The following is a 13,349-nucleotide window of genomic DNA, read 5'->3' as shown; positions in this document are numbered from 1 at the left end:
GCAAGCAAAACTTTTTGACTTGCAACCAAAGAGGACTGATTCAAAACTTTATGTGATGTAAAAAGACAAAGTTCATGTTATCCAAACTAGTTGCACACTGAACTAATTTCCCTTAATGGCAGTCTGTAACCAGCCAACTGAGAAGGGGAAACAAAACTACTGACTGATTAGCAGTGAAACGCACCCTGGAAACATTGGCTCTAAGTGTAGTAGTGATTCTCATATTTAATGCAGTCAAGGACCCACATGTGATGGCATCTGGCTTTGAAGGCAATAGAGACCACAATGAATGGCACAGAAATACTAGCACTGTTCACTTTGTGAAGTACCAAAAAGATATTTATAAGGTTTCTAGCCACTTATTCTATATTCTATATGGAACCCAGTGAAATCACTTTATATTTTCATGTTGCACGGGCCATATAGACAGTGAACATTCCTTTTACACCTGCACTGTTTTGTTTGCACTTAGTTTTACTGCTTTCTGCTGCTCATCATGTTATATCAATGTATAACATGAATGTCACGTTATATCCTTCATCTGCTCTGTACATAGTATCTGTGTAAATAGTATATATTTCTTATTCTTTCATATTGTCTTCTATTTTTTATATATATTTTTAAAATATTTTCTTTTTTTATTCATATCTCTACTGGTGTGTTGTGTGTCACTTATTTGCACAGTTGGAGTGTTGCAATTACATTTCACTGCTGAGGTACTCTGTACAACATGCATGTGACAAATAAAGCTACTTCTACTTCTATTCAGTTATTCATGGTTCAGATCCTGCTCTGAATTGAAGGTGCATCTATGATGGACAAGTAGCTTACTGTTGACGCATGACTCAATGCCAATTGCCAATGCCTCACACTCCTTACAGAAATGCTAAATCAAATCCTTCCTGTGATCTTTAAAATAGGTTTTCCTCTCTTTGCTATTCAGTTTATTGATGAAAGCATAAAGGATCTGATTCTGAAGCTCCAGTATTGTTGTGGATCAGAATGTATTGGTTGCACATTCAGATTCCATTGGAAGTATTTTTTTGTGTGTAGTTTATTTGTAGAAGTAAACATTTAGACATGATGGACTAGTAGCATGCTATGCTGTGGAACCAGGAAGTCTTCCTGAGGTGCCTGTTTTCTAATGAAGAGACCCCACCTCAAGCCACTAGTATCATGTCAAGAAACTTGATGACAGAAAGAAGTTTGATGGACTACCTGTTAAAACCCAGGGCTCAACAACCTAAATGCTGCCATTACCAATCAGCAAGTGTGGGCTTGAATTGCATTCATTGAATGTGTTTTCTCTGTTTCATGCACAGCTGGTGCAAAGCATGCTGTTTAAGTCATGCTGAACAAGCTTTACTTTTTTCAGAGAGAGGAATTCACTTTGGGGCTTTGGGGTGCTTGCCATTACTTTGTGTATGAGTCCTTACATCTCTTCCTTGGATCATTGGCGAAACATTCGCCAATTCACCAGATGAGGAAGAGGAGAAAAGGTCCTGACTGCAGTACATAAGAACATAAGAACATATGATGACGAGAACAGGCCATTCAGCCCAACTAAGCTCGCCATTTCTTAATTAAAGAGTATCCAAAACTGCATCAAGTCTAGACTTGAACACAGCAAGGGTCTCTGCCTCAACTACATGACCTGGCAACCTATTCCATGTATTGATAACTCTTTGTGTAAAATAATATTTCCTTACATCAGTGCGGAACTTACTCTTAACTAGTTTCCATTTATGTCCTCTTGTTTTACAGACTGAACTCACCCTAAAGAATCTATTATAGTTAACCTTATTGATGCCTTTTATAAATTTAAATACCTCAATTAAATCACCCCTAAGCCTCCTCTCGCTTAGTCTAAATAGGTTAAGTAACTTGAGTCTTTCCTCATAGCTTTTGTATTTCATACCAGGAACTAATTTAGTTGCCCTTCTTTGAACCTTTTCTAGAGCTTCGGTATCTTTTTTAATTCAATTCAATCCAAGTCATTTTTATTTGTATAGCGCTTTTTACAACACAAGTTGTCACAAAGCAGCTTTACATTGTTCCCAGGCCTGAGACCCCCTGAGAGCAAGCCTAAGGCAACAGTGGCAAGGAAAAACTCCCTATCAGGAAGAAACCTTGAGCAGAACTGGGCTCATGGGGGGGCCCATCTGCTTCTGGCCGGCACTGGGCAGATAGAGTTAGAGACAAATTATGCAATGTACTTTAAGACATTTACGATTGACAGACAACAGTAGTTAACAGTAGAGCGATTATAAGAATGTCTCCTAGGATGTCCGGTTCTTGGAACGCAGTTGGCTTTGATGGGCAGGGCAGCGAGGTAGCAGGACTGGGAAACGGGATGAGACGCTTGGGCTACAGCTCCGGACAGGAGCCCGGAGCAGGGATAGGAAGCAAACAAAAAACAGTGGTTAGTGGATGATAAGAATGGCAGGGATGTAGAACAGAGAGGCAGGAGAGGAGGGGCAGAGAAAAAGGTGTGCAACAAGGAAAGACCCCGGCAGGCTAACATTATGGCAGCATACCTAGGGGACGGGAGGCAAGGGAGAGGCATAGTCATGAGGGCGACCCTAAGACAGTCAACACCAGATCATGGCACAGGGTCCATGAAAGCAATGACCACTTAGTCCACCAGAGACTCTATGATCCACGCCAGCGCCAGGCCATGTCCCTCAGCTGAATGATTTACTATATAGATATGTTTTGAGCCTAGACTTAAAGGTGGAGAGAGAGTCTGTTCCCCGAATCTAAGAGGGTAAACTGTTCCACAGGAGAGGGGCTTGATAGGAAAAGGCTCTACCGCCTACAGTAGTTTTGCCCACTCTTGGAATGGTGAGAAGCCCGGCATTTTGGGAGCGAAGGGCTCTCTGCGGAAGATATGGATGAAGAAGGTCCTTAAGATTGGGGGGGCAAGCCCATTTAAAGCCTTAAATGTGAGTAAGAGTATTTTAAAAATGATCCGGTATTTAATAGGTAGCCAATGGAGAGAAGCCAGAACTGGGGTGATGTGCTCAAAGCGTTTAGTTTTATTTAAGATTCGAGCAGCTGCATTTTGCACCAGCTGAAGGGGTTTTAATGAGACGTTTGCACATCCTGACAAGAGGGCATTACAGTAGTCTAATCTGGATGTTACAAAGGCGTGCATTAGTTTTTCAGCGTTGTTAATTGATACGATTTTCCTGATTTTAGCAATATTTCTCAGATGGAAGAAGGCAGTCCTAGAGGTGTTAGTTATGTGAGTTTCAAAGGAGAACTCGGGATCAATAACAACACCAAGGTCTTTGATGGCTGCACTCGGGGCCACGGAGACACCATCAAAGTCCAGTGTAAAATGAGTGAGTTTGCTCCTGATTGAATTTTGGCCTATGACCAATATTTCGGTTTTGTCCGGGTTAAGGAGGAGAAAGTTTCGGGCCATCCAATTCTTTACATCTGTTAGGCAGGCCTCCATGTTTGAAATATTCAGAGGGACGTCGGGTTTGACTGATATGTATAACTGAGTGTCATCCGCATAACAGTGGAAATTAATGTCATGTTTACGGATGATATCGCCAAGAGGCAACATGTATAACGAGAAGAGCAGAGGTCCAAGCACAGATCCTTGAGGTATACCATATCTTACTCTGGAACGAGCGGAGGATTCGTTGTTGATGGAGACAAACTGAGACCTAAACCAAGATAGGGCCTGTCTACTTATGCCAACCAGGTTTTCGAGGCGGTCAAGGAGGATACAATGATCGATGGTATCAAAGGCTGCACTTAGGTCTAGCAGCACAAGAAAAGAGATACAGCCATTGTCACAGGAGAGTAGAAGGTCGTTGAGCACTTTCAGGAGAGCGGTTTCCGTACTGTGGTGAGGTCTAAATCCGGACTGGAAAACTTCCAAAATGTTGTTAGAGTGTAAAAAGGCACAGAATTGCTTTGATACAGCTTTTTCCAGAATTTTTGAGAGGAATGGAAGGTTCGAGATGGGCCTATAGTTTGACAGGTCATTGGGATCAAGATTAGGCTTTTTCAGAATAGGCTTGATAACTGCGACTTTGAAGGGCTGAGGTACGTGTCCAGACATAAGAGAGGCATTGATAAGATTTAATAGTGGTGTGCCAATTGCAGGCAGTAGCTGTTTTAGGAAGACAGTTGGTATGGGGTCAAGTTGGCTGGTAGAGTTATTAGATGAATTGATAAGAGAAGAAAAGTCGCTAAATTCAATGGGTATAAAAGAGTCAAAGCGCGAGGTGGGCCTAATAGACATGCCTACATAATCTGGAACGGGACTGGCCAGGTAGGAACCAGAAGTTGATGAGAATTTTTGTATTGTGTCTCTTATCTTTAAGATTTTACTATCAAAGAAGTTCATGAAGTCATTGCTACTATAAATTGCTGGTATGGTAGGGTTAACTGATGCAGGACTCTTGGTTAATCTGGCGATAGTGCTAAACAGGTACCTAAGATTGTCCTTGTTTCTCTCAATAAGAGTAGAGAAATATTTGGATCTGGTAGCTGTGAGGGCATGCTTGTAAGTTAGGAGACTTTCCTTCCACGCCAGGAGAAAAACCTGTAATTTGGTGGAGCGCCATTTTCTTTCTAGTTTTCGTGTAGCTTGTTTGAGAGCACGAGTATGGTCGTTATACCAAGGTGCTAGCTTCTTGTCTGTGATTTTCTTCCTTTTGAGGGGAGCAACGGCATCTAGAGTTTTACGCAAAGTAGAGTCGATTCTGTCTGCGAGTAGATTAATTTCAGTTGAGCTAGGGTTTGAACATAAACTAGAGGAGATTTCGTTGTGCAGGTAGTATGATGTAGGGAGCTCGTCGATAAAGGCATTTGCTGTAAGAGAGCAAAACGTGCGCCTGGAAGAAAATCTAGGCTCCGAGTATGTGAAGCACGTTAGTGGTAAATTGAAAGAGATGAGATAGTGGTCGGATAACACAGGATTGTGTGGCATAATTTCCACCTGGTTAATGTCTGCTCCATATGTGAGGACCAAATCAAGAGTATGGTTGCGGTAATGTGTGGGTTTGTCCACAGCTTGATAGAGTCCAATGGATTCGATGATGGACAAAAATGCTGTTCTGAACGGGTCATGTTCATTATCCATATGCACATTAAAGTCGCCTACTATTACAGCTTTTTCTGTATTGACAACCAGGTCAGATAAAAAATTGGCAAATTCCGATAAGAAAACACTGTAAGGGCCAGGTGGCCTGTAAACTATAACAAGGGTAAATAGCTGAAATGCAGTCTTGTCAGGATGTGCAAAGCTAAGTACTAATAGTTCAAATTAATGGAAGTTATAGCCAGGTTTAAGGGTGGCACAGAGTTTGGAGCCTTGTACAGCAGCAACGCCACCACCTCTACCAGTAGGTCGAGGGACCTGGTGATTACAGTAACTGGGAGGAGTTGATTCGTTGAGAGCAACAAAGTCATTAGGTTTAAGCCATGTTTCAGTCAGGCATAAGATATCAGACTGGTGATCAGTAATCAATTCGTTTTATAGTGCGGTGCCCAGAACTGCACACAGTATTCCAGGTGCGGTCTGACTAAGGCATTGTATAATTTCAATGTAACCTCTTTAGATTTATACTCAATACTTTTGGCTATATATCCCAGCATCCTGTTGGCCTTCTTTACTGCTACAGCACACTGCCTAGATCCTGTTAAGCTTGGGTCAACCATTACTCCCAAGTCCTTTTCAAATTGAGCACATTCTATTTTTTTTCCACCCATGAAGTAGTCTTGTTTAAGGTTCTTATTTCCCACATGCAAGACTTTACATTTATCTAAACTGAATGTCATCTGCCAGGTATCTGCCCACTTTTGGATGCTGTTTAGGTCTTCCTGTATTACCTTAGTTGATTCTATACTGTTGGCTAGACCCCCTAGTTTTGTGTCATCTGCATATTTTACTATTTTACTACTAACCTCTGCATCAAGATCATTTATGTATATAAGAAATAGCAAAGGCCCCAACACCGATCCCTGCGGGACTCCACTTCGTACAGGACCCTGCTCTGATACAATTCCTCCCACAGTTACAGTCTGCTTTCTACTAGACAACCAACTTCGAACCCACTCGGTGATGGCTCCTGTAATTCCCACAGATGTCATTTTCAATGAGTCTCTCGTGTGGAACTTTGTCAAATGCCTTTTGAAAGTCCAAATAGATAATATCATAAGCTTGGTTTAAGTCCAGACATGCTGTAGCTTCCTCAAAGAAGTCCAGGAGGTTTATTAAGCACGACCTCTCTCTGAGAAAACCGTGTTGGCTATCATTTAGAACACCATTTCGTTCCAGGAATAATTCCAAATTATCCCTAATGATGGATTCCAGTATTTTGCATGCGATACAAGTTAAGCTGACAGGCCTATAATTTCCTGGTTCAGTCCGGTCTCCTTTCTTGTAGATAGGTACTACACTGCCATGTTTCCAGTCATCTGGTATTTCTCCAGTTTTAAGGGATTGCTTAAAAATAACTGTCAGCGGCTTGTAAACCACCTCTGCTAGTTCTCTGAGAACTCTTGGATATATTCCATCAGGGCCTGCTGCCTTATTTGTTTTAAGTTTTTGAAGTTTATCTAGTACTTCTGCATCATTTAAATCAATTTCCTCTATAAGTCTCTGAGAACTGACTGCACCTGAAGGCATATGCAAAAACACTTCACTAGTGAAACTCTCCACAAAGTAACTGTTTAGTGTATCAGCAATAGCTTTGTTATCGTAAACCATAACCCCATCCTTATTTTTTATACCTCTTATACCTATTTCATCCTTAACTATGCTTTTTTGACCATAATATTGAAAAAAACGTTTAGAGTTGCTCTTTGCATCTAGTGAAATTTGGCTTCCCTTATTTTTTTCTTAACTTGATCTCGCATATTACTGTATTAAATCTTATTACTATCTGAGCTCTCCAACTTGTATTTTCTAAATAATTTCCTTTTTTGTTTCAAACTGTGCCGTAGCGACTTATTCATCCACTGTGGATGCTTCTTTTTCAGCTTTCCTTTTCTCACTTGCGGAATGAATTTATGCTGTACATTCAGAATAATCGTTTTAAATATACACCACATTTCTTTGACAGTTTTACCACCTAGAAAAGGTACCCAGTTTATATTCCTTGTATAATCACGCATCTTAATAAAGTCAGCCTGCCTAAAGTTGAATACTCTAGCATTGGAGAATGCACACTTAACTTGCCAAAAAACTTCAAATGTAATTGAACTATGGTCACTTGTACCGAGTGGTTCCCCTACCTCAATACTGCCAATTCTATCAGGATTATTACACAGAACTAGATCTAGGATTGTGTTCTCTCTCGTGGGTTGAGTAACAGACTGTATCAAAAAACAGTCATTTACAACATCCAAAAACTCTTCCTCACATTTACCTTGACCTGACACAGCTTCCCAATTAATTGAAGGGTAATTGAAGTCCCCCATTACTATTGTCTCACCCTCCTGACATGCTAGTTTAATGTTATCAAAGAGCATACTACTGACATTGCTGTCTGAGGCTGGTGGCCTATAGCATACTCCAACATGATGATTGCTACTCTCTTGTACCTGCAACATTTATTCAATACCAAGACTCATTAGAAGCAAAAACAATAAATGCTGTTCCAGCTCAGGGCTTATCTAGATCCATTGATTCGATGGAAACTCCAAGCACCTGTTCCAGCACCTGAGTGAGCAATGCTGATTAAAGCATTTCCAGTGCTATGAGCTTTAATGCCAGTCCTCAAGAAGATATTACTCACTCTTTACAAATGCCTTTAACACAGGCAATCCAACTAATCCTTTCTTTGATGCTTGATGAGTACTGTCTACGTATGAAGAGATGCTGCACAATACCTCATTATTGTTATTAACATTAATAAATGATAATGATGTTTTACTAATTGCTTGTTAATGTACTATGGAGCAGAGAACATTGCTGAAAGATATGATTTTCATGCTGCTGCTGCTGCTGCTGCTAATTATATCTGGTATCCTTGAAATGTTACTTTAGACTAGGAGCTGTCTAGGAACTGTCCTCCGGGAAACCTCCCTCTCTGTCCATGTTATTATTATATTATTATTGGCATATAGCAGACGCTCTTATCCAGAGCGACTTACATCAATTACAGGTATTTACAATGTTATCCATTTATACAGCTGGACATTTACTGATGCAATTGTGGGTTAAGTACCTTGCCCAAGGGTACAGCAGCAGTGTCCCCATGGGGAATCAAACCGGCAACCTTCGGGTATGAGTCCTGCTCCTTAACCACTATGCTACACTGCAGCCCATGTGGAAAACACTTCTGTCTAGGAGGGAGCAGGTTAATAACACAGCCAGAGTAGCTTCAGTATCTGCTTGGTTTTTCTCCATTTCATTACTTTTAGGTTTCTGGGCAGTGCCTGGAACCACAGAGGCAGTCTTGTAATCTCTGAACTACAAAGCCTTTCTAAGGTCCAGACATTCTCAAAGTGAATATTGAAGTGATTATCTGATTCCCATGAATGGACTGTTGTAACATTACATCCAATGCAGACTTTAATGGGACAGCCACGGAAGCTGAGCCCAACCCAGCATGATTACGGCTAGCGCCAGCTACAGCTCGTTTAGCACCACTGAGACCAGACCTGTGATCTGTGTTCAGGTAGAGACGGGAACGGGGGTGGTGGCATTGTAGTAGTAGTGAAGATCCATCACTTCTTCCTGACCTTTGGAACCCAGCAATGCTCTTTCCTTCTGCTCCATCCTCCAAACGGTGATCCGCTCCAGGTATGTCCTTAGTGGGCCCTCCATCTCCACCAAGAGTTTAGTGAAGTTGGTAGCTCCCTCACCCCAAGATTATTTCCCACCGAATTGCACAGTCATGCTGGGTTGAATTTTACACTGTGGTGACTTGGGATATGTAGAGTGGAATAATATGTCTGGCTGGATCAGTGGAGCGGTGCAGTCTTTATTCAGTGAAAAGTTGTTAGTCTGTCAGAGGAGTTCCTCTGAGAGGATAGGAATTGCAGTAATGTAAGTGCTGAGGTGCCCAAATGATGAAAGCACACAATTGCTGCCCCCCCCCCAATCCGTGCTGTCGTAAGTTGCTGTGCTTTTTAAATTGCGCTTTTTAAATTGTTTCTTGTTGCCGCCTTTACCCTGACGCTCATTGCGCCGTTTGAAGTTGTTGAAGTTTGCCATTTGAAAGCGTATTGTATTAGTTGCCCTATAGGCTGTAATTGTACAAATCTAATAGTACTGTGTCCTCAAACAGACCTTGCTCACAGCTGAGAACTGTATCATTGTGGAACTGTACACATCCTGTCCCTGTACTGTCGCTATACTTGCTGTATGCACTTTTGTAAGTCGCTTTGGATAAAAGCGTCTGCTAAATAAATAAATGTAAATGTAAAATGAAAGGGTTCTGGAAAAGTCTCAGATATCGTAATCCTAAAGCTGGATACCAAATAGTTCAGCACTTAAGATGCTAGCCTTGATAGCAAGCTGAGTTCTATGGCCCCAGTTTGATCTCAGCCGTGTCCATCACCCAAGGCAGCAGAAATATTGCCTTTGTCCCACCAGGCACCCTGTAAATCGTGAGGGGTCTGCAAGTTTGCATGACATTACATTGGCATTTAGCAGATGCTCTTATCCAGAGAAACTTACATAGGTTACACTTTTACAATGTTATCCACAGGGACGGTTTGTTCCTTAGGGCGATTGTGCGATGCACCACCAAAGGGGGAAAGGGAGGGAATTTTTCTATCACATTCTACCACAGTTATGCTAGCTTTGACTGTTCTAGACAGTTTGTCCTGCCTCTGAATATCATAGTCCAATCAGTGTCAAGTGGTGGTCGCCCGTTTTGGGCGATTTCAGTCTGGTTGAAAATCGCCCAGATCGCTCTGATAGACTCTCATGTTAAGGCAATTTTTTTAACTGCAGGCACTGTAATGCAATCTGTATGGGTTCCAGGTGGGCTTGCACTAATGTGTTTTCGTCATATGTAACCTGGTGTAGGGATCACCTGTCAATACATGATGCTGAAAAGCTAATCCACACTTTTGTTACATCCAGATTAGACTACTGTAAAGCCCTGTCAGGATGTGCATATGCCTCCCTAAAGCCCCTTCAGTTGGTTCAAAATGCAGCTGCTCGTATTCTAACCAGAGCAAAGCGCTATGAGCACTTTGCCCCAATACTAGACTCTCTTCATTGATTACCTATCAAATACTGCATTGATTTCAAAATACTTCTTCTTATATTTAAAGCTTTAAATGGGCATACTCACCCTCATGATTGTGCTGGCCCCTTGCCTCTCGTCCCCTAGGCATGCTGTCATAGTGCTTATCTGACAGGATTTTTCCTTATTACACACGCATCCCTCTTCCCCCCTCTGTTCCCCCCTTTGCCTTTATGCCTTTATGCTTCCATTCCTACAATCAGCATCCACTAATCACTGTTTTCTATTTGTTTCCTATCCCTGCTCCAGGCTCCTGCCTGGACCTGTAGCCCGAACGTCACATCCTGATTTCCAGTCCTTACTGCCTTGCTTACCAAGCCAATTGCAGGCCAAGAATCTGGACATTCAAGGATACATTTTATAATTACTCTGTTGTTCGTTACTACTGTCTAGCAAACTGAAATGTCTTTAAGTACATTGTACACCTTTTCTCTCTAATTCTATCTGCCCAGTGCCGGCCAGAAGCAGATGCCCCCCCCCCGAGCCAGGTTCTGCTTAAGGTTTCTTCCTGTTAATTATAATTGTCACAAAGCAGCTAAAAAACCTTAGCTGCTTTGTGACAACTTGTGTTGTAAAAAGCGCTATACGAATCGAATCGAATCGAATCGAATTGAATTGAATTGCGGACCCTCCGCAGTGTCAATGCTTGCAGAGCAGCTGGACCAGACGGCATCGCTGGGAGGGTCCTCAGAGACTGCACCGATCAGCTGGCAGAGGTCCTTGCTGACATCTTCAACCTCTCTCTGTCCCTTGCTGTGGTCCCCAAATGCTTCAAAGTATCCACCATAATCCCGATACCCAAGCAATCAGCAATGACAAATCTGAAGGACTACAGGCCTGTTGCACTCACCCCCGTAGTAGTAGTCGCAAAGTGCCTGGAGAGACTTGTGATGACCCACATCAGGAGTGTCATCGCCACTACTCTGGACCAGCACCAGTTTGCCTACAAGGCAAACAGGTCAACTGAGGATGCCATCTCCATTACCATCCACATCGTGCTGGAACACCTGGAACACAAGGACACCTACGTCAGACTGCTTTTTATCAACTACAGTTCCGCATTCAACTAACCATAAATGGAGAAGCTGTGGAGCTGAGTCTCCAGTTTTAAGTTCCTGGGAGTAAACATAACAGAGGACCTCTCTTGGACTACCAACACCTCTGCAATAGTAGTGAAAGCACAGCAGCACCTTTACTACCTCAGGAAACTGAAGAGAGCAAATCTGCCCCAGAAGCTACTGGTGAACTTTTACCGGTGTGCCATAGAGAGCGTACTGACATACTGTGTAACTGTATGATATCCCAGTTCCAACAGAAACGACCAGAAAACACTACAACGAGTAATTAGGACTGCACATGACATCATATGGACACACGTCCCAGACACTGAGACCATCTACAGCTCACGCTGTCTGTGACGGGCACACAACATTATCAGGGACTTGACTCACCCCAGCAACCACCTGTTCAATCTCCTCCCATCTTGCAGGAGATGAAATCAGCTCAACCCCCCCCCCCCCCCCCCCCCACTCCACCTCCCATAGAAGCGACAGCAACGATGGACATGCAAATCTTACTCTTGTGCAATAATATGGACCATGTACACCACACTTTAATACAATACAATATTATACAACATGTGCAATAACAATATACTGTAAATCTCTGTTTCACATGTAACAGCTAGGAGTACTTTTCCTGTCACTGCACAGACACTTTACTACTATTACTATTTATTTATGTTCCATAATACTCCCCATATTCTATACATCACACATCACTCATCTTGTATTTTTTGTATATATTCTTGTTTTTAATTCTTATTATATGTTGTCACAGCAATGACACTGGGGAGCAACTGTAATTTCGTTGTCCTGAAATAAATAAAATAAATAATAATAAATATAATAATAATAAATATCTCTCTTATGAGTATCCAAACTCAGTTTCATCTTGCATCTGCTGCTCCTGATGAGTTCTATTACAAGTTTATCAATACATGTTGTTAGGTTCTACTTTGTGGAATGGATAGTGTGATGAATGAGATAAGACTGGTCTTGCAGAGATGAAAAGTTACACACATAAACAGCACCTGAAATAAGACTGCCTAGGCTCAGATGAGCACTCACAGAAATACCTAGGTGTGATTAGGCCACACCTCTACAGTTGTTGATTGGGTTTAGACAGAGGCAGTAGACTATAGGCATTGATGTGTTAATGACCCTTTGTTCTAGTACAATTCCTGTAACCAATTGGTGTGATCTTGTCCCAATATGGTGGTGACACCAGTTCCCGCAGACTATTTGGTGTCGCCCGCCTTGGTATGAGTAAGGGAACTTTGCACTAGGTCAGTTCTCACAGATGATTTGGTGTCATCTGCCTTGGTATGGTAATAGCACTTTACCCTCTGGTGACACTTTGCCCTAGGACAGTTCCTGTGGAAAATTAGATGACTACAACGTAGATCCTAACAATGTAATGGCTTTGCCAGTTGACAGACTGTAAAAGGTATATCTCATGGACGCAAGATTCCCTGGAGGACAAACACAAACTCTGAGTCTGTTATTCCTTTGATACTCACTTTATCTGAATACCTATTACACTGCATGTGGATCTAAGTTTGGCACAGAGACAGTGTACTCAGAGGCTTCTAACAGCGACCCACCCCCAGCACATCTAAGCAGTTACTTGTGAATGTATGGTGTGGTTAACAGCCATCATGCTCAACACTGAAAAGCATCACCATGGAAGGCAATCAATACACAGTGCAAGGATTTGGCATCACTTCATTTATTTAAAAAAAGAGTACAATTTTGAGGATTCAGTTTATTGTGCTGTCTCACAAAGGTTCACTCCATTCCTCTGATTTTACTGCTGTTTTATAATGATCTTTATTTTTGAAAAAATGAACATTTGATCCTTTCACCTTCCAAACTCGAGATGAAAACACCCACACATAAAAAGGAACATAAGAGATGTGTATAAAATCAGTTTCCCCAAAACAAGAAAATGCTTTGATTGCCTCCTTGGGTCAACATTTCCTTTAAATGCATTGTGATACACAGAGAGCTGGGGATGGAAGCTCATCAACTTCTTGTCATCACATTTCAAGTAATT

Source organism: Megalops cyprinoides, unplaced genomic scaffold (genome assembly GCF_013368585.1).
Source record: "Megalops cyprinoides isolate fMegCyp1 unplaced genomic scaffold, fMegCyp1.pri scaffold_27_arrow_ctg1, whole genome shotgun sequence".
Lineage (NCBI taxonomy): Eukaryota > Metazoa > Chordata > Actinopteri > Elopiformes > Megalopidae > Megalops > Megalops cyprinoides.
This window is presented reverse-complemented; position numbering follows the sequence as displayed.